Here is a 21,155-nt window from a genome sequence, read left to right as displayed (position 1 = left end):
AAGAGAGGAGGAGGAGCCCCGCCCTGATGCTCCTGGGGCCGGGCCTGGGGGTAACTCACCCCGGGGAATCCCGGGAAGCTGTGTCACCCGCGTGGACCGGGTGCTCGGCTCTGGGTCCCGCCACCCCGCCCTGCTGGGTCCCTTCCGCCCTGGCGCGCTCCTCCACCAGCCCGCGGCTGCGAGCTGGGCAGCGAGATCCACAGCACAGGGCTGGCGCGGAAAACACCGTCCTGAAGGCTGCTGCTGCGGGTGCTCTTGGAGCGACTTGTGGCTGTCGCCACTTGGTCCCCACAGACTCAAGAGGACGCTACCACCCGGACCGGACTCAGGCATCCGGAGCACCGCACTCTTCCGAGAACTGCCTACCTCACGTGCCACCTCCGGGTTTCCTTCGCAAAGTCAGCCAAGATGTAGAATTTGGAAGTAGCTCTGAGTTGAGCGGAACCTCAGAAGATGGAAGCAGCGGCCTCAGCCTCTTACGGCTTCAAGAGCCACTGCGGGAAGGAGCCAGAGGGCTTCCTCGGGCCCCGGATTAAAATAGATGCCAGCGGCCGCCCTAAGGCCCGGCAGCCAATCAGCCTGGTGGGTGGGATTGGGCATGGGCAGCTGGAGCGGTTGCGAAACAGGAGATACTTCCAGGCTTACCCTGATTTTTTTGAGAAGGGCGCTGGTTCCCTCAGACATTTACATAGACTTGTCTTTACGTGTTCAGGTAAGTGTCCATACAGAAGTGTATATACCTGGATAGTACACAGTTGGTTCTCTGATGAGTCATACTTAAAAAGACACTTTCCCTGACATAGCTAATCTAATATAATTAATAAAGCAACCAGGGACCTTGCTTATTCTGTAAAGTTTTTTTTTTTTTTCTGACAGCATTGCTTTCTAGGCTGGTAGAAATTTTTCTGTGAAATATATATATATATATATATATATATATATATATATATATATATATATATGGTCTTGGCTTGGATGATAGTCCTATACAATTTCAAGGTAGAAATGATATTTCAAAGTACATAGTATTTTCAACTTCTAACTCTGGAATCAATATCTGTGTTTTTTCCCAGGGCATATCAAGTTCTTAGATGTTCTGGAATTCTGACTGATGCAGATATTTGCGTGTAGCAGGTCTTTTTCTGTCTACTTGTAACTGACTGTGACCTAACTTGCTGGCAACTCAGTGGCTGAGAAATGTCAACCTGAGATAGACAGAGTTCCTTGTCTCAATGACATTGAAGCACTGACCACCTGGGTGGAGACTCCTGTTTCTTCTACCAAGATGTCTGTTTCCACAGATAGCAAGAAGTAGCCACCTTTGTTTTTATTTAACTCATTGTCTATGGGGTGAGCTGGGGTCTCCTTCTTGAACAAGATGGAGATTTTACTTGGTCTTTAAAATTGGCTTTATTAAGGTAAGGACACACCACGAAAGGAGATCTGTGCCTTACCTGCTCCTCGGGGGCTTCAGGGTGAGGACAGAGCAGTTTGTCATCCTAGGGCCCAGACCATCTTTTCCCTGGCTGTTAGTGTGGTTACCTCATGTCTGACTACGAGCCCTGTTACTAGCTCCCAGGCCTGCAGGTTCTTCCGCTCTTCAGCTTCCTTTTAACCCCGGCACCCCTTCTCATCTCAACATGCGTGGGACTTGCAGTTCACCCTTAAAATCTGTGGGGAGCGAGCTCCTTCAGCAGAACTGTTAAATATAGCACTTTAAGGAGTTGTCACTTGTGTTACCAACAGTAATGACAGGAGCAAGGCTCGAAAACAAAGCTATAAGGTAGGTTTATGAGATAGTGTTTAGATTTAGGAATGACAGAGAGTGCAGCTCCCTCACCTAATTCAGCAATGTCAACAGTACAGCCACCTGCCATCCCAGCTTCCAGTGTTCCGGTGATGTACCAACAGGGAGAGAATGCACAGCCGTCCTGAAAGCCCGAACCATGTATTCTGTATCCCCTGAGTGACACATATGCCTCTTCACTTGCTGCCTTTCCAAGATGCCTGACCCATGCCCCTTATGACTAAGGACAGCTTTGAATGCAGCCCAACAAAAAAATTGTAAACCTACTTAAAACATTGTTTAAGATTTTTTTGTGTGTGTGAACATTTTCTGTAAAGCATGAACACTGTAGATAGGAATGCTGGGTCCCAACATCAAAAGGCTAGAAATGCCCAGAAGAAGAAAACTTCATTGTTTGTCAGAAGGTAAAGATATTTCTTCTTCTTTCTGCACTTAACCCACATCAACACCAACATCAACATCAACACCAACACCAACACCAACACCAACACCAACACCAACACCAACATCAACACCATAGATTTCTCTCTATCCTTTAAGCTGTGCTTGCTTTATTGATTTATTTTTCTTGATCATATATTTGAAGTATCATTTCAGACTATTAATTAACTTTTCTATTAGGCCACTGATCTTTCTTGGTTTTCTAATCAGCTGTGTCTGTGTAGTGGGATAGTTCACTGCTCACAGCCTTAACTCTGTGTGGTCTAGCTGGTGCAAGTGTATAAGCCTTCATCTTCACCATAATCATTTCTCCTTCACCTTATTCTTGCCTCTGCATTCATTGCCACATCTTTAGCGTATGCAGTTTTCTTTTACATTCCTGTGAGTAATCCTAAATGCTTATTTAAAGGATGCATGTGTGCTGGATAGTTTTATGTCAGCTTGACACATGCTAGAGTGTCAAGTGTCACTTCTAAGTGTCTTTGACTCTTAGACACTTGTCTTAACATTCTTACCCATTTCTTGAACAGTGGTTTCTCTTTGAGCTTCATTAATTTTCAGTGAAATCCCTGTTGTAAGTTATAATTCAAATGCTAGTTCTGCTTTTTGAAGTGTTCTTTCCCACAATCTGCACCTTCCTGCCATTCGTCTTTATGAAGTCGTTTCACCAACTTGTAGGTAGGCTTCAAACACTAAAAACTGTATCCCTACTATGCTCCATCCTATTCAAACTTATGGGAATAATGATACAGAATACTTATTAAACACAGTTGTGTATGAGGAACTGTCCCAAGCAGTTGGAAGGCATCAGCTCCAAACATCTGCATTCTGTTCTTTGAACATCCAAGCACACTCCCATCCCAGGCCAGAGACTCCTACTGTAGCTTCGGTATGAGACTCCTCTTCTATTCAGTCAGTTGTACAGTGTCATCCCTCCATTTTCTTTTCAGGCCCTCACTCAAAAGCTCTGCTACTTTCTTCCCAGCACCCAAAGTGTCTTGCATACGGGATGCAGTATCAAGTGTGCATCAGGTAAAGGAATGAAAGCAAGAAGTAGGTTGACTCTGCCAAGCATAGCATAGATAAAGTTATATGCAGGCTTCTGCTATAAGAAAACATTGATCTCCTTTTGTATATTTCTTAAAATTTTTGAAATATTCATGTTATGCTTTTTGGATGATCCATCAGTTACTTTTGCATAGCATGGCCAAAATTCTTGAGAGAACAAGTTTAAAAAAAAAATGGTGTAATCCTTCAGTTGGGTTCATGGTTTCAGAGGTGTGTTAGCCTGTAATGGTGGAGAGGAAGTAACTGAGCAGAGGCATTCATAGCTTGGGGGTCAACAGCAGAGAGAAGGTCATATAGGAAGAAGCCGGGACAAGAAATAGCCCCCCAAGAACATGTACCTTGCTATCTACATCTTGCAACCAGGTCCCACCTCCTACTTTCTACTACCTCCCCAAAATGACACCATAATTCAGCAATCATTAGTTAGAGGTCTTACAAACTAATCGTGCCTAAGGAAACCTCCACTGACACATCCAGAAGTGTGTTTCAGTAACCTTCCTAGTTCTTTCAAAGTCCAGGTTAAGGGTTAAGATAAAGCATCACAAGGTGTTGCTTTATAGATATGGGCTTCCGTTCAGTCTGTGCCCATCAAACATTTACTGAGAGTCCGTGTTCTAGTCTAAGGTTTTTTTTTTTTTTTTTTTTTTTTTTTTTTTTTTTTTTTTGAGACAGGGTTTCTCTGTATAGCCCTGGCTGTCCTGGAACTCACTCTGTAGACCAGGCTGGCCTTGAACTAAAAAATCCACCTGCCTCTGCCTCCCAAGTGCTGGTATTGTACTGAATTGCAGTGGTTCTTGTGTCTGCAGGGAAATTGCAGACAGACTCTCCACTAAACCATTATTGTTTACAGTTACTACCATTGTTTCTAGGACTGTGTCTCTTGTTTGTTATTTAGTTTCATTGTATAGAACTTTACATAGTTTCCAGTGGTAGAGGTTCTATAAATACTGTTGTTAAGCTGGTTATCTTGTTTTCCTTGAATCTGCTTGAAATCCAAAATAACAGGAACTTCTGCTAGAATACACCATCCTACCTCACCTTGAGCAAAACTACATGAACATCCACCAAATAACAATCTTAAATCTTGTCCATCTAAACTCTCATCAACTGTCTCCTAGTACATTAAGCATATCAGAGTAAGATACCAATATTTTAGCTATTCATTTTAACTCTTATTAACTTTTTTTAAAGAAATGCTTTGTTTTTATTGAAATAAAAACCAACTGTTAATTAAAGTCTGCACAGAATTATCACCCCACAGATACAATGGTAGGTAAAGGCAGGTCAGAGAACTGGAGATTTTGAGTAAGCAAAATATCATATTAAATCTGGTGTCTTACATATCACTGTGGGAATGCACATTTTAATAAAGGAATTATTGGAAATATAAGACTCTAAAAGCTCTACATTGGATAATACAGATGCAAGAAATTTGCTAATAGAAACACTATCTTAACATCATAAACAAATGCAGCTTTTTAGACCTACTCTTACTTTGTAACCCAGTTTGAGGTTGAACTTCTTCCTGGGTCAGCCTCCTGAGTAGCTGAGACAATCTGTATATGGACAGCACACCTGCCACAAAGCCATTTTTAACTCTAAGTCTTTGCATTTAATTCCTGTAAATATATTGATAATACATTCATCGTCATCGTCGTCATCATCGTCATTATCGTCGTCATATTTTTCAAGCAGTGTCTCACTCTATAGCCCTGGCTGTCCTGGAAGTCACTGTGTAGAACGGCACTTACAGAGTCGATCTGCCTGCCTCTGCCTTTGAAGTAAGATAAAAGGTGTGTGCCACCAAGCCTGGCTATTTATATTTCTTTAGTATAGAAATTTCTGAGTTTTAAAATTCTGTCATTGCTAGAATATCCATTGTATTCTATTACCTAAGAAGTTTGATTTATAAATCCATTGTGAAGAATCCACAGGACTTAATCGTATCTTATAGCTGTGGAGTGAGATAAATTCTATCTTAACTCCTCCTGAGTTTTATTTATTTGATGAGTGCGTATGTATTCATGTGCACATATATTTGTGAATACCGTCTCCCGCTCACCTGCAGATCACCAATCTGGCTGAAATGGCTGGCCATTGAACTCTGGAGATCTTTCTGTTTCTGCCTTCTCAGTGATGGGCATACAAGCATGTGCAGCATGCTAGCTGTTTAAAAGCATGCACAGAAGGAATCTAAACTCAGGTCCCATGCTTGTGCTGCAGGCATTTTACCAACTGGGCTGTCTCCCTACACCCTTTCAGTCCTTATTAACAGCAAATTTACAGAAATCAAAATACTTTCCCTCAGCCTTTTGCTTTAGTTATTTTGCAGAAGGTTCTTCTCATTTTGTTGTAAATCTGTGCGTCTCTCTCTCTCCCGTATCTCTAAAGTTACTCCTTCTGCCATTCTCTTCTCTTTGTCTCCCTGGTTTGAGTCCAAACTGAATACATTCTGAAAGAACCTGTTCTGTGAGAAAGTAGGAAATGTTGTCTTGATGAACTTCTTGGCCTGATCTAGAAGCGACTCTAAAAGGATCCCACTGCAAAGAGAAACACAAATGTGTTCCTGTGTAAGTGATAGGGATGCTAGGTAGGAAGGGAATCGATAAAGACACGGATATCAGCATGTTAGCATCCCGAGACCAGTGCTATGACCTGAGATAGTAACACCCACAACAAATAAACCTAAAAGGAGGCAGATTTCAAATGCCATAGTGAAAAAGCACCATGCTACTTATAACTTATTTTCATATGCTGGCCTTCATCCACCAGGAATTAACCTAGTAACCTTTCAGCCGGTAGTGAAGATGCACAATCTGCTTGAATCTAATTGCAAGTTAAATATGAACCAAGGACAAGGACTTTAAACTGGCCACACAGCTGAAGGCTAGACTCCTGATAGTAAACACCATTAAATCTTCATTCCTGGACCAAAGCAAGCAAAAGGGTAAACAGACGACCGTAAACTGTCTCAATCCCTTCCTGTCTCAGAGACATGCTGAATTCTTCACAAAAGCACAACTCTTACCTAACTAAAGGCTAAACCAACACGTAGTCCTTTGTCAACGAGAAAGTCAGGACATGCTTTCGCACCCAAGGCCCATATTGCCCTGAGAGGGTAGCAATAAAACATGGAAGGAATGAAGTCCCCGGGTCCAGATTTTTGTCTTTCCTCTGGTATGTCTCTTGTTTCCCAAGTAGTATCTTTCTGTTTGAACTCTGTTGAAAGGAATAACTCTTCTCCTTCTGTCCATCTCCCTGGTCCCAAAAGCTGCCAAAGTCTCAAGATTGCCTGCCCTAATTCCAAAAATTCTGTCAGGTCTTAAGTTCCTTTGTCAAGGAGACCAAGAACCTACAAAGAGAAATCTATGCATCTCAGAGCCATTAATGCTAGGTCTCAAATCCAGGACAAGCAGCTGAGGTGCCTATTTAACATATCAAAGTGGGCCTGGCTGCCAGGCTCTCCCAGCATCCTTCAGTCCCTGTGTTTTTTGTTACAGAGAATGGCTGGCATATCCCACCCCTAACCCAAACTTCTCCAGCCCAGAGGCTGGCTGCCCTTCCCTATAATATAATCCAACCACTTTGGTTACCTGGCCTTTTGCTCTACCCTTTACCCTCCTAGCCACTGCTGGTGGTTGGCAGCCCTTCCTCTCTCCTTTCAGCACTCTCCTCAAATGGTCTGACTCAGGGTCATGTTCACGTTGAAATCTCCCAGTTGTCTCTGCCTCTGACTACGAACTCCCTTTTATCTGCAGTAAACCTCCTCTGCCATACCTAGGAACAATCATCCTTCCTTCATATAGATATGCATTCATTTGGTGCTGAAATCAGGACCAGTCATGTCCTTCCTTCTTATCTATTTTTTCATTCAATTAAGTATTCCTTAATGAAGTCCCCTCCCATTTATAAGTAACCAATCAGTATGTATGAAGGAAGCAATAGTGGTACAAAATGACTACTTCAAGTCTTGTTAGAAAACATAGGGTTACTTTGAAGACTTTGGGTTTTTGGTTGTTTGGTTGTTTGTTTGTTTGTTTGGTTGGTTGGTTGGTTGGTTGGTTGTTTGTTTGTTTGATTGATTGGTTGTTTGTTTGTTTGTTTGTTTGGTTGGTTGGTTGATTGGTTGGTTGGTTGGTTATTCTGTTTTGTTTTGTTTTTAATCCATATTCTAATTTGGTCATTTCAGAGAGGTTTTCTCAATCAACTTTTGAATAGCACTGTACAAACCCATAAGTTGAGTGAAATAGTGTCTGGATAATAATATATTAACTCAATTAAAATTGATTTATTCTATTGATCTACTCTAGGCATAAAATTGATCTATTCTAGGCATAATCTACAGTGTAAAAAGCATCGGCAAGTTTGTGTCAGAGGCATGCCTTAAAGTCAAGATTATCTTGTATGGCTGCTGGCTGCCCTGCCAAAGTAGCAAGCTACCCACAGTGAGCCTGAGATAATATTTTTGGGCATATTTTTAGAGCATAGTTCCCTTTGATGGTTGACCCTCGTTCCTAAAAGAAACAGTGACATTTCTTTTGTGATCTAACTTGCTGTACAGGCCCCAGGTCAGGCGTTTGTTTATCAGCTGTTTGTCTGTGGCAAGCAGCCTTTTGTGACATCGCTCGGAGGGAAGAATTCCCTTTCTTTTCCAGGAACAGGACATCAGGGGCTGAGTCAACCCGGTGCTGCAGCATTCCACTTCTCCTGTTTTGTGACCCACCCCTGATCCCGGATCTCACCATGTTGCTTTTTGCCTGCTGTCCTCTTCCAGCGCCGTCCAGGGCCACCTATCCATTGAGGCAGTTCCACACAATTTCTGTACTAACAAGTGCTCTCAGCGCCTCTGTTCCTTCATCTTCCCACTACCCTTCAGAATATACTTCTTGTGGTGTGTGTGTGTGTGTGTGTGTGTGTGTGTGTGTGTGGTGTGCCCGCGCACCCATAAGTCTGCATGGGTACTGATTTTGCTCAATCACTCTCCACTTTCTTGAGGCAGGATCTTTCACCAAACTCGGAGTTCTGGGAATGCCTTGTTGCTGCCGCCCAAGTGGCGGGGTTATTGATTTTATTGGGTTTTGCTGTTCCTATTTGATTTTAATGTGGGTTCTGGAGATCTGAACTTTGATCCTCAAGCATGTGTGGCAAGCACCTTATCTAGAGAGCCGTTTTCCCAGCTAGCAAAATTTGGGTCGCGCTGAAGAAAGAAAAAGGCAATCCAGAATTAAGCTGAGAACTTCAAGTGTTGCTGAATTTAGGTCTGATTTTTCTACAGTGGGCAGTGTGTTCACACCGGGATTGAAGTCGCTCAACTGTGAAATGACATGGGAACGTTCCAGTGTGTTCACACCAGGATTGAAGTCAATAAACTGTGAAGTGACATGGGAACGTTCAATGGCCTCACACCTCGGAGTCTCAATCCTTACTGATTTGATCCCCTGAATCCACAGGTGCAAGAGAGAGCCAACTCCTGAAAGTTGTCCTGTGACATCCACACTTGCAACATGACATAGGTGGGCCACAGTCCTACACATCTTCTACAGGCATGAACATGTGTTTATGTTCATATGTGTGTATAAACATGTGCTTCCACATCCCTTAAGCTCAGGATGCTGTAAACTATTTACTATGGGTTACCTAATATTTCCACCTAAATTTGCACATACATTGATTTATGACTTTCTTTTGTCCTGTGCCCATAAGAGTCCACATAATCTTCTGGGCTAATATCCACTTATCAGTGAGTGCATATCATGTGTGTTCTTTTGTGATTGGGTTACCTCACTCAGGATGATATCCTCTGGATCCATCTGTTTACCTAAGAATGTCATAAATTCGTTGTTTTTAATAGCTGAGTAGTACTCCATTGTGTAAATGTACCACATTTTCTGTATCCATTCCTCTGCTGAGGGGCATCTGGGTTCTTTCCAGCTTCTGGCTATTATAAATAAGGCTGCTATGAACATTGTGGAGCATGTGTCCTTATTACCAGTTGAAACATCTTTTGGGTATATGCCCAGGAGAGGTATTGCTGGATCTTCTAGTAGTACTATATCCAATTTTCTGAGGAACCGCCAGACTGATTTCCAGAGTGGTTGTACAAGCTTGCAATCCCACTAAAAATGGAGGAGTTTTCCTCTTTCCTCACATCCTCGCCAGCATCTGCTGTCACCTGAATTTTTGATCTTAGCCATTCTGACTGGTGTGAGATGGAATCTCAGGGTTGTTTTGATTTGCATTTCCCGGATGATTAAGGATGTTGAACATTTTTTCAGGTGCTTCTCAGCCATTCAGTATTCCTCAGTTAAGAATTCTTTGTTTAGCTCTGTATCCCATTTTTTAATGGGGTTATTTGAATTTCTAGAGTCCAGCTTCTTGAGCTCTTTGTATATATTGTATATTAGTCCTCTATCTGATTTAGGATAGGTAAAGATCCTTTCCCAATCTGTTGGTGGCCTTTTTGTCTTATTGACGATGTCTTTTGCCTTACAGAAGCTTTGCAGTTTCATGAGATCCCATTTGTCAATTTTTGATCTTATAGCACAAGCCATTGCTGTTCTGTTTAGGAAGTTTTCCCCTGTGCCCATATCTTTGAGGCTTTTCCCCACTTTCTTGTCTATAAATTTCAGTTTCTCTGGTATTATGTGGAGGTCTTTGATCCACTTAGACTTGAGCTTTGTACAAGAACATAAGAATGGATCAATTCACATTCTTCTACGTGATAACTGCCAGTTGTGCCAGTACCATTTGTTGAAAATGCTGTCATTTTTCCACTGGATGGTTTTAGCTCCCTTGTCAAAGATCAAGTGACCATAGGTGTATGGATTCATTTCTGGGTCTTCAATTCTATTCTATTGATCTACCTGTCTGTCACTGTCACTTCTCTGGTATTATGTGGAGGTCTTTGATCCACTTAGACTTGAGCTTTGTACAAGAACATAAGAATGGATCAATTCACATTCTTCTACGTGATAACTGCCAGTTGTGCCAGTACCATTTGTTGAAAATGCTGTCATTTTTCCACTGGATGGTTTTAGCTCCCTTGTCAAAGATCAAGTGACCATAGGTGTATGGATTCATTTCTGGGTCTTCAATTCTATTCTATTGATCTACCTGTCTGTCACTGTACCAGTACCATACAGTTTTTACCACAATTGCTCTGTAACAGCTTTAGGTCAGGCATGGTAATTCCACCAAAGGTTCTTTTATTGTTGAGAATAGTTTTTGCTATCCTAGGTTTTTTATTTTTCCAGATGAATTTGTAAATTTCCCTTTCTAACTCAGTGAAGAATGGAGTGTGAATTTTGATGGGGATTGCATTGAATCTGTAGATTACTTTTGGCAAGATAGCCATTTTGACTATATTAATCCTGCCGATCCATGAGCATGGGAGATCTTTCTATCTTCTGAGATCCTCAATTTCTTTCTTCAGAGACTTGAAGTTCTTATCATACAGATCTTTCACTTCCTTAGTTAGAGTCTCACCAAGGTATTTTATATTATTTGTGACTTTGTGAAGGGTGTTGTTTCCCTAATTTCTTTCTCAACCCGTTTATCCTTTGTGTAGAGAAAGGCCATTGATTTATTTGAGTTACTTTTATATCCAGCTACTGCACTGAAGCTGTTTACCAGGTTTAGGAGTTCTCTGGTGGAATTTTTAGGGATATATACTATCATATCATCTGCAAATAGTGATATTTTTAATTCTTCCTTTCCAATTTGTATCCCCTTGATCTCCTTTTGTTTTCGAATTGCTCTGGCTAGGACTTAAAGTACTATATTGAATAGGTAGGGAGAAAGTGGGCAGCCTTGTCTAGTTGCTGATTTTAGTGGGATTGCTTCAAGTTTCTCTCCATTTAGTTTGATGTTGGCTACTGGTTTGCTGTATATTGCTTTTATTATGTTTAGGTATGGGCCTTGAATTCCTGATCTTTCCAAGACTTTTATCATGAGTGGATGTTGGATTTTGTCAAATGATTTCTCAGCATCTAATGAGATGATCATGTGCTTTTTGTCTTTGAGTTTGTTTATATAGTGGATTATGTTGATGGATTTCCATATATTAAACCATCCCTGCATCCCTGGGATGAAGCCTACTTGGTCATGATGGATGATCGTTTTGATCTGTTCTTGGATTTGGTTTGAGAGGATTTTATTCAGTATTTTTGCATCAATATTCATAAGAGAAATTGGTCTGAAGTTCTCTTTCTTTGTTGGATCTTTGTGTGTTTTAGGTATCAGAGTAATTGTGGCTTCATAGAATGAATTGGGTAGAGTACCTTCTGTTTCTATTTTGTGTAATAGTTTGAGGAGAGCTGGAATTAGGTCTTCTTTGAAGGTCTGATAGAACTCTGCACTAAACCCATCTGGTCCTGGGCTTTTTTTTTGCTTGGGAAACTATTGATGACTGCTTCTATTTCTTTAGGGGAAATGGGACTGTTTAGATCGTTAATCTGATCCTGATTTAACTTTGGTACCTGGTATCTGTCTAGGAAATTGTCCATTTCATCCAGGTTTTCCAGTTTTGTTGAGTATAGCCTTTTGTGGTAAGATCTGATGATGTTTTGGATTTCTTCACGATCTGTTGTTATGTCTCCCTTTTCATTTCTGATTTTGCTAATTAGAATACTGTCTCTGTGCCCTCTAGTTAGTCTGACTAAGGGTTTATCTATCTTGCTGATTTTTTCAAAGAACCAGCTCCTGGTTTGGTTGACTGTTTGAATAGTTCTTTTTTGTTTCCACTTGGTTGATTTCAGCCCTGAGTTTGATTATTTCCTGCCTTCTACTGCTCTTGGGTGAATTTTCTTGCTTTAGTTCTAGAGCTTCTAGGTGTGCTGTCAGGCTGCTAGTGTATGCTCTGTCTGGTTTCTTTTTGGAGGTACTCAGGGCAATGAGTTTCCCTCTTAGGACTGCCTTCATTGTGTCCCATAAGTTTGGGTATGTTGTGGCTTCATTTTCATTAAACTCTAAAAAATCTTTAATTTCTTTCTTTATTTCATCCTTGACCAAGGAATCATTGAGTAGAGTGCTGTTCAGTTTCCACGTAAATGGTGGCTTTCTCTTATTTATGCTGTTATTGAAAATCAGCCTTATTCTGTATTGATCAGATAGGATGCATGCTATATTTTCAATATTTTTGTATCTGTAGAGGCCTGTTTTGTGATCAATTATATGGTCAATTTTGGAGGAGGTATCATGTGGTGCTGAGAAGAAAGTATATTCTTTTGTTTTAGGATAAAATGTTCTGTAGATATCACTTAAATCCATTTGTTTCATAACTTCTGTTAGTGTCCATGTGTCTCTGTTTAGTTTCTGTTTCCAGGATCTGTCCATTGGTAAGAGTGGGGTGTTGAAGTCTCCCACTATTATTGTGTAAGGTGCAATGTGTGCTTTGAGCTTTACTAAAGTTTCTTTAATGAATGTGGCTGCCCTTGCATTTGGAGCATAGATATTCAGAATTGAGAGTTCATCTTGGTAGATTTTACCTTTGATGAGTATGAAGTGTCCCTCCTTGTCTTTTTTGGTAAGTTTGTGTTGGAAGTCAATTTTATTTGATATTAGAATGGCTACTCCAGCTTGTTTCTTCGGACCATTTGCTTGGAAAATTGTTTTCCAGCCTGCAAAATTGTTTTCCTGTCTTTCACTCTGAGGTACTGTCTGTCTTTTTCCCTGAGGTGGGTTTCCTGTATGGAGCAAAATGTTGGGTCCTGTTTGTATAGCCAGTCTATTAGTCTATGTCTTTTTATTGAGGAATTGAGTCCATTGATGTTAAGAGAAATTTTAAAAAAGTAATTGTTGCTTCCTGTTATTTTTGTTGTTAAAGTTTGGGTTCTGTTCTTGAGACTGCCTTCTTTTAGGTTTGTTGAAGGATTACTTCCTTGCTTTTTCTAGGGTGGAGTTTCCATCCACATGTTGGTGTTTTCCCTTTATTGTCCTTTGAAGGGCAGGATTCGTCAAAAGATATTGTGTGAATTTGGTTTTATCATGGAATACTTTGGTTTCTCCATCTCCATTTGCTGGGTATAGGAGCCTGGGTTGGCATTTGTGTTCTCTTAGTGTCTGTATAACCTTTGTCCAGGCTCTTCTGGCTTTCATAGTCTCTGGTGAGAAGTCTAGTGTAATTCTAATAGGCCTGCCTTTATATGTTACTTGACCTTTTTCCCTTACTGCTTTTAATATTCTATCTTTATTTAGTGCATTTGTTGTTCTGATTATTATGTGTCGGGAGGAATTTCTTTTCTGGTCCAGTCTATTTGGAGTTCTGTACGCTTCTTGTATGTTCATGAGCATCTCTTTCTTTAGGATTGGGAAGTTTTCTTCTATAATTTTGTTGAAGATATTTGCTGGCACTTTAAGTTGAAAATCTTCATTCTCATCTACTCCTATTATCCGTAGGTTTGGTCTTCTCATTGTGTCCTGGATTTCCTGGATGTTTTGAGTTAGGATCTTTTGGTATTTTGCATTTTCTTTGATTGTTGTGCCCATGTTCTCTATGGAATCTTCTGCACCTGAGATTCTCTCTTCCATCTCTTGTATTCTGTTGCTGATGCTTGCATCTATGGTTCCAGATTTCTTTCCTAGGGTTTCTATCTCTAGTGTTGTCTCAATTTGGGTTTTCTTTATTGTTTCTACTTCCCTTTTTAGGTCTTGGATGGTCTTGTTCAATTCCATCACCTGTTGTGTTTTCCTGTAATTCTTTAAGGGATTTTTGTGTTTCCTCTTTAAGGACTTCTACCTGTTTTGCAGTGTTTTCCTGTGATTCATTAAGGACTTCTACCTGTCTAGCAGTGTTCTCCTGTATTTCTTTAAGTGAGTTATCAATGCCCTTCTTAAAGTCCATCATCATGAGATATGATTTTAATTCCGAGTCTTGTTTTTCGAGTGTTTTGGGGTATCCAGGACTGGCTGAGGTGGGAGTGTTGGGTTCTGATGATGGTGAGCAGTCTTGGTTTCTGCTAGTAAGATTCTTACATTTGCGTTTCGCCATCTGGTAATCTCTGGTGTTAGTTGTTATAGTTGTCTCTGGCTGGACCTTGTTCCTACTGTGATTCTGTTAGCCTCTGTCAGCAGTTCTGGGAGTCTAGCTCTCTCCTGAGTTTCAGTGGTCAGTGTACTCTCTGCAGGCAAGCTCTCCTCTTGCAGGGAAGGTGCACAGATATCTGATATTCAGACCTGCCTCCTGGCTGAAGATGAAGGCCCAAAACAGGGCCTGTCCCATAAGATGTGTTTCCTCTGCAGTCTGGATGCTCACCTGCACAGACTGGTCTCTGAGGGACATGGGACACAAGATGGCTCTCTCACCTGCTCCAGCAGTCAGAGCCCTCTCAGGCAGACACCTCTTTTCTGGCGTGAAAGGTGCCCAGATGTCTGGAGCCTGAAACAGGGTCTGTTTCAAAAGCTGTGTTGCTTCTGCCTATCCTAGTAGCTGGGTCACTTCTGCCTGTCCCAGAAGCTGTGTAGCTTCTGCAGTCTGCACTTTCACCTGCACAAACTCAGTATTTACACTTTTTGTAATAGTTTTAAACCAAGAAATATTTTTTTGTACAGTAACAAAAAATACCCAATTATTTGCAAAATGAATTTTGTTTTATCTTAAAACCTGCATAACAAATGACTTAGAATAGCTATGATTAAAGACAGGATAATAGTCATAATCCTGACATTTAACACTTGTAGCATGCAACAATTTAACATTAGAATATAACTCATCTACTAACATACCTCAGATTTTAAAACAATTTGCTTATTTATTTACTTTACACCCCAATATTAGCCCCCCTCTCCTCCCAGTACACCCTCATGCAGATTCTTCACCCATTCCTCCCTCCACCCCCCACTCACTACCCTGGAACACCCCTGAAACATTGTCATTTTAGTACTAGGCACATCTTTTTTCCACTGAGGCCACATATGGGAATGGGACCCACAGTCAGGCAGGCAACAGATTCAGGGATAGTCCCTGCTCCAGATGTTGTGGGACCCACATGAAGATCGAGGTGCACATCTGTTACATATGTGCAAGAGGGCTAGGTCTAGCCCGTGCTCACTGTTTGGTTGGTGGTTCAGTCTCTAGGAACCCCAAAGGTCCAAGTTGGTTGACTCTTGGTCTTCCTGTAGAGTTCCTGCCTTCTTTGGCTCCCTTAATTCTTCCACCAGCTCTTCCACAAGACTCCCTGAGCTCCCTCTAATATTTAGCTATGAGTCTCTACATCTCTTTCCATTTGCTGCTGGGTGGAGCCTCTTAGAGGGCAGTTACTCTAGGTTTCTGACTCCAAGCATAACAGAGTATCACTAATAGTGTCAAGGATTGGTTCTTGCCCATAGAATGGGTCTCAATTTGGAGCAGTCATTTGTTGATCAGTCCCTCAGTCTCTGCTCTATCTTTGTCTTTACACATCTTGTAGGCAGGACACATTTGGGTCAAAGCTTTTGTGGGTGGGTAACCATACTTATCCCTCCATTGGGACTCCTGACTGGCTACAGGAAGTGACTCCTTATCCCCCTCTGCTAGGAGTCTCAGCTAGCATTACCTCCATCAACTTCCAGGGGCTTCTCTCCATCCCAGGACTCTGGTGTGTCCTAGTGATCCCTCTCCCCCCCACCAATTTCCATTCTCTCTCCCCTGCTCTCCCTACACCTAATCACTGCCCCAGCCTCACTCCCCTCCCTATCACCTCTCCCACCCAGTTCCCTCCCTCTATCCACCTCCAATATCTATTTTATTTCCCCCTCTGTGGAAGATTTAACCTTTCTCCCTTGGGCCCTCCTTGTTATTTGGCTTCTTTGGGTCTGTTGGTTATAATGTGGCTAATCTGTACTTGATGGACAATAGTCACTTATATGTGAGTACATACCATATATGTCCTTTTGTGTTTGGGTTACCTCACTCAGGATGATATTTTCTGATTCCATCCATTTTCCTGCAAAATTCAGATGTCTTTGCTTTTAATAGCTGAGTAGTATTGCATATTTCTTTATCCATTCTTCCATAGAGGCACATCTGGGTTATTTCTAGTTTCTGACTATTATGAATAATGCTGCTGTGAGCATAGTTAAGCAAGCATCCTTGTGGGATGGTGGATCATCTTTTGTGTGTCTGCCCAGAAATGTACCTCAGAATTTTTAATAGATCCATACAACTCTGGAACACTAAGTAGATACATTACTATATGGATAAAGGTCTGATCTATGTGTTTTGGATTTTTAGGAGCCTTCTTGAAATCTGAAAGTCAGTTTTAGACAAAAAGACTCAACTTTAGAGTTTACAGTATATTAACATTCTGAAACATTTACCACATTATTTTGTGTGAACACTAAGGCATAGATGCTAACACATCAGTATGCAGCCCCCTTTGGGGAATTTCTGTACTGACTCACATGCAAAGTATCCTTTCCTTTGGTAACCGTTAAGATTTTGGCAGGAAAGAAGTCTCTATGGATATTCTTTGTGTTTTATTCACAGATCCTATAAGGTGGACATGACTGTGCAGAGAATGCTGCCCACTGATTCTCAGCACCACTGCAAACTTCATCTGATAGGCTTAGTGTACTCAGGAGCACGTCAATCCGCCATCTTTGAGTCAGGCTGTAGTATGCACAATCTGATGCTACCAGGGGTCTTCCTGTCCTCCATTGTTCCTTCTTGAACTATGACTACAAACTGAGCATGCTCAGTAGTATATACTTTGAATTGAATATGCGGGGCAATGTATCAACACCAAACACTTTCCCATATGACTGTGTGTTGAGCTTTGTCACAGGAGGGCACCACTTTTGGGATAGCCACTGGATTATTTTACACACACACACACACACACACACACACACACACACACTATTGATTCTTTGTGAATTTCATAGCATGTACCCCAATCTCCTCATCCCTCCATATCTGCCATCTACCCTTGCAACCTCCCCTCCAAAAGAAAAACAAAAAAACAAACAAACATCTCACCAGAATGCTGTGGTATGTCCCACAGTACACCCTTTTGCCTAAACAGGTTCACTTGCAAACGTTTATTATAATGATTCATCCGTCTGGTCCCAGGCCTCTGGCTTCTTCTACGCTATCAATACAGGATCCTCACTGGGACTCCTCCAGTTATTCTGTTGTTGCCTTATGTCATGGAGATCCTACAGCTTTGGATCTATAGGACTGGCCCCTTCATGCACTCCAGTAGTTCATAGATGGGGTAGATGTTGAGATGTTCCAGCCGAAAGCCACAGGGCTGCTTTTATCTGTTGTAGGTAAAAGATCCTTCTCTACTTTTATGTTGAGGCTCTGCTTGTTTTGGCTTCATTGAGGTGTAAACTCCTGACTTCCGTTACAGAAGCATAGTAATAGTGGAATCTTTATGTGGGGAATAGTTAACTAGAAAGTGAACTCATTCATGGATTCTTATTAAAAAGAGACCAAACTCTCAGAATGCTCTGTCATTTAAAGTTTAGTTCTATATAAACATGCCTGTGGTAGTTTGATAGAAATGGTCCCATAGACTCATGTGTTTGAATACTTGGTGGTAGGGAGTGGGACTATTGGGAAATGTAGCCTTGTTGGAGTAGGTGTGACCTTGTTGGAGGAAATTTGTCTCTGTGGGAGAAGGCTTTGAGGTCTCCTATGCTCAAGCTATGCCCAGTGTGAAATTCCAGTCTCTTCCTTGCTGCCTGTGGATCAAGATGTAGAACTTTCTGCTCCTTCTCCAGTACTAAATCTTCCTGCAAGCTACCACATTTCCTGCCATGATGATAATGGTCTAGACCTTTGAAAGTGTAAGCCAGTCTCAAATTAAATTAAGAGTTATCTTGGTCATGGTGTATCTTTACAGTAATAAAGCCCTAAGACAGTGACTTGACATCTGCACTGTCTTTTTAAAAAAGTATAAGTTTAATTGATTTTATATCACAAAATTGTTCTCAATTGTTTCATTTTAAAATTGTTTCATTTCCTTTCAAAATACTTTCACAGTTTTTTTTCAAACTATTCCCAAGTTGTTCAAATTTATATTTGTGTGTCTGTGTGTATATTGGGGGGTATACACGTTGCCATACCTTTGTATAGAGGTCAAGTATATCCTTGGGTATTCAGCTGTCCTTCTACCATGTGGGTTCTGGGGACTACTGCACTCAGGTGTTCATCAAGTTTGGTGAGAAGTACCCTTACCCATTGAGCCATCATGCTGGACCCATCCATATGTAGGTTTTAGAATTCAACGATCAGAGGAAAGTATGACTTCCAGGTGCAGGGGGTAAGTATTGATGCAAGTATGCTCATATAACTGTATGGTTTTCTTCTCTGTTGTAAATTTTGTCCTTTGGGTTTTTGTTTGTTTTTTGTTTGTTTGTTTGTTTGTTTTGGTTTTTGGGGGGGTTGTTTTTTTGGTTTGTTTTTTTTTGTTTTTTGTTTTTTTGGTTTTTTTTGTTTTTGTTTTTGTTTTTGAGATAGGGTTTCTCTGTATAGCCCTGGCTGTCCTGGAACTCACTTTATAGACCAGGCTGGCCTCGAACTCAGAAATCTGCCTGCCTCTGCCTCCCAAGTGCTGGAATTAAAGGTGTGTGCTACCACGCCCAGCTTTGTTTTTGTTTTTTGTTTTTTGTTTTTGCTTTTGTTTTTGAGACAGGGTTTCTCTGTGTAGCTTTGGCTGCCCAGGAATTCACTTTGTACCAGGCTGGCATTGAACTCAGAAATCCACCTACCTCTCCCTCCCAAGTGCTAGGATTGAAGGCAAGCACCACCACTGCCCAGCTAATTTGGTCTTTGTTGATTCATCTAGCAGATATAGATGGATTTCGTATAACAACTTTATTAAAAATATTTTCCCTCAGATATAAGCTTTGGGCTTTTCTCTTTCCCTTCCCTCCATCTGCCCTTCCTTCCTTCCTTCCTTCCTTCCTTCCTTCCTTCCTTCCTTCCCTTCTTCTTCTTCTTCTTCTCCTTCTTCTTCTTCTTCTTCTTCTTCTTCTTCTTCTTCTTCTTCTTCTTCTTCTTCTTCTTCTTCTTCTTCTTCTTCTTCTTCTTCTTTTGAGACAGTGTTTCATATAGCCAAAGTTGGCCTCAAACTCAAACTTTATAGATGAAGATGACTTTGAACGCCTCGTCCTCTTGCTCCCAACTCCTACGTGTCTAGATTACAGGTGAGCAGTACTTCACCTGAATTAATCTGCACTTCTTTAATTGAAAATAAGAGGACCTGGATATGATAAAATAAATTATCAGTATTGGAGCTCTGTTCTTTTTTGCTTAGATTTTTACTTCTTTTTATGTGTATGGGTGTTTTGTCTGCATGTGTGTGTGTGTAGCACATTTGTACAGTGCCCACAGAAGTGCCAGAGAAGGCTGTTGGATCCCCTGGGACCAAGTTACAATGGTTGTGAGTCACCATGTGGGTTCTGGGAAGTGAAGTGGAATCCTGAAGGGCAGCCAGTGCTTTAGTCTGGGAACACTGGAGTCCAGCAGCTTTGTTCTTAGTTTTTCACCTCTACAAAGTCGGCTCCTGCTAAACTTCCTGTATTGTCGATTATAATGTATAACAACCTTTCTTCTTTTGCTTGCTTGTAATTTTGACCAAATAATTCTAAATGATCATTTCTACTTACAAAATAAAGACAGTGGGATAGAGGAATAGTCTCCAGGATGAAATTTGCAACATTTCTTGGACTATGACATTTGGAATTCATGGCCACAAACCTTGAACCTTGGCCACAAAACATCAAACCAAACAGTGATATATTCAAGATGGATGGTTTTTAGTGAGCGGTGCTGTGATCTCACATGAAGCATTGTGCAAGAGGCAGACAGCTGTTGAAGGACTTGTAATCATTGCTGGTGGTTTTGTCTTTTGTCTTTCTTACTTTCATTCCTGCCTCTTCTGTTACACTGTGTAGTTCATTAAGGAAGGAACTCTGAGTACCTTGCCCGCTTCCACAGCCCTCCAAACCTGGGTAACACAAGGAGAGAACAAGACTGCACAGTGTTTGGCCTTCTGGGCATTAGCAGAGGCTTGTGGGGTAAGAAGGCAAACATGGGAGTTTTCTAAAAGCAGTCCAGGTGCTTGCTTTTTGCCTCTGATCTCAATCCCCTCTCATTCAACTTCCACATTGCAGGTCAGTCTTCTTCCTAACTTTGCTAGGAAGGCAAGTCTGAGCACAATGCCTTTTAGTGACCGACAGCACCTGGATGGTGCTGTCCAAACACCTCTACACGATGCAGCAGCTCTGGAGTGTGGCTTCTATTACCCGTTGTGTCTCACTTTGCTCCATTATGATGTGTGAAACTGCAGCCCCGCTGTCTTCTTTCCTGCACTGGACTGTGCTTGTGCTCTGCTCTGTTGGAAATGCTTTTCTCCCGTGTCCTCTGCATGAATATCTACTCACTGCATCTTTCCCCACTCCTGGGCCCAAGTAAAACTAATTACCATGACTAGCACATAAGAAATATAGGTGATTACCCACCATGTCAATCCACCATGGCAGAACTTACTACATAGCAGCAAATTTACAGCCACATCAGTTTCCCTGGTTTTAATTTACTGAGTGTTCCTGATTTCTCTCGGTATCCATAGCAACCACAGGTTCTGTCAGTCTAACCTTAATTACTAATATTAACCATCAAATGTCTGTCTGGGTGACAAGCAGTTTTGGTAACCATCTAAAGTGTCCTGCATACTATGGACAGGAGAAAACATGGTTGAGACAAAACCTGGTGAGGTAAATGTCCTTTTCAGAGAAAAAAAATGTCCTGGGCAAGCATCCTCATGCCTGACTGTGTGATGGGTCAGCGTGCCTGTCACATCTGTCTTAGGGTGCTATTTGCTTATAGTCCCAGTTGAAGAGGTCACATCTA

At 41.4% G+C, this 21,155-nt stretch overlaps 1 protein-coding gene and 1 long non-coding RNA gene across 3 annotated transcripts in view; one reads left to right on the top strand and one right to left on the bottom strand.

The window, feature by feature from the left end:
- Nucleotides 1-509, bottom strand: part of Abcb1b (ATP-binding cassette, sub-family B (MDR/TAP), member 1B) — a 68,168-nt gene extending 67,659 nt beyond the window's left edge. Inside the window, exon 1 of the mRNA NM_011075.2 lies at nt 367-509. The gene's annotated coding sequence lies outside the window, so the exon portion shown is untranslated. The remainder of the gene's footprint in view (nt 1-366) is intronic.
- The window catches only part of Gm5106 (predicted gene 5106), a 24,947-nt gene continuing 3,924 nt past the window's right edge, over nt 133-21,155 (top strand). Inside the window, exons 1-3 of one of the 2 annotated variants that reach the window (NR_152132.1) lie at nt 133-712; nt 8,592-8,829; nt 16,779-17,080. This is a non-coding gene — a long non-coding RNA (predicted gene 5106). Of the gene's footprint in view, nt 713-8,591; nt 8,830-16,778; nt 17,081-21,155 lie in introns of those variants that run through there. The other variant, NR_152133.1, reaches the window with a different exon arrangement.

The sequence above is a fragment of the Mus musculus genome, chromosome 5 (assembly GCF_000001635.26).
Source record: "Mus musculus strain C57BL/6J chromosome 5, GRCm38.p6 C57BL/6J".
Taxonomy (NCBI): Eukaryota; Metazoa; Chordata; class Mammalia; order Rodentia; family Muridae; genus Mus; species Mus musculus.
This window is presented reverse-complemented; position numbering and strand designations above follow the sequence as displayed.